The sequence below is a fragment of the Macrobrachium nipponense genome, chromosome 22 (genome assembly GCF_015104395.2).
Source record: "Macrobrachium nipponense isolate FS-2020 chromosome 22, ASM1510439v2, whole genome shotgun sequence".
Taxonomy (NCBI): Eukaryota; Metazoa; Arthropoda; class Malacostraca; order Decapoda; family Palaemonidae; genus Macrobrachium; species Macrobrachium nipponense.
This window is the reverse complement of record NC_087213.1, coordinates 37,070,136-37,071,335: the sequence shown is the minus strand read 5'-3', so window position 1 is coordinate 37,071,335 and position 1,200 is coordinate 37,070,136.

Here is a 1,200-nt window from a genome sequence, read left to right as displayed (position 1 = left end):
TAAACAACCAGATGATAGCAACACTCTTACACTTACTTTCCCATTTCCTTCTTTACAAAAGCTTTATCGGCGGAATATCGGAAAAGGGAGGTCGCGTCTTGTAATATGCACCTTTAAAAGGCAATGGACGTCTCCAAGCGACGAAACCTTTTCTAATGAAATCGGACTAACGGACGTAAGATGTATTTGTTTTATGTAAGAGATGGCAGGAAGGTGGCCCGTGTGCCTTGAGCCATTTCGATAGAGTAATCGGAGAAGAAAAAAAAAATAGACGCTTTGTGATCTGTAGGATCTCGTCATTTTGCTAGTATAATGATCCAACAAGACAGGGGAAAACTAGTGTAGTATTTGCTAACTTAATAGCTCGGTGCAATCTATGAAAAATCTGCGGTCAAGGCCAAACAACGCCAACTTGCTATTACACGGTCATTGCTAATTGGATGTTTTCAATCTGTCATCAGCAAGTGTTAATCAAGCCAATTAACAGAAAATTAGCAACTACCTGCAATTACGAGGCAACGCCCGCCGGTGGTGTACAGTATGTTGAGTGCTCATGTTCGTATCACATTCTTTTTATCTTGAAATGCATCAAAACGTGCTCTAGTCCGTGTAAAACACAAAATAATTATTTTGCTTGCGAGAGATCATAGGATTATTTTGTTTAAGCATTTTATCATAAGGTAAAGGTTTTTGTTTTTTTATATTGCTATTATGCTTTTACCATATTATTTTAGGTACACATTTTGATCTTTCACGTCAACCCAGCGGGCTTTAGCCCGGTATCCACCTTTGCGGGGTGTTTAGTACAAGCCCTTTGGGAGTAACCGTAAAAAACATAAACGAAAGACTGTAAATATCATAAAGATAATGACCCCCAAGAAATATGAGTCCTAGATAACGAACCTCGAATTCGGTGGGAGTCACTCTCTAGGAAAGATCCTAATATTTCATTGGACTGGAAAGAGCGGTGGTTGACCTCGTCACTGGATTCTAATATAGATAGCCTTGACCTATACTTTTCAAGGTCACATACCTATTTTTCCCTCTCAAATGCCATTCCGACCATAAATCTTTGCTCTTCATGAATTTCAAGCAAACATTTTATATCTGGACGGTCACTTCACTAATGCTTCCTAATGGATCAACATCAGCTGATGAAGATTCTGAATTTTTGAAAAATTCAAAGATTATTGTTGATGC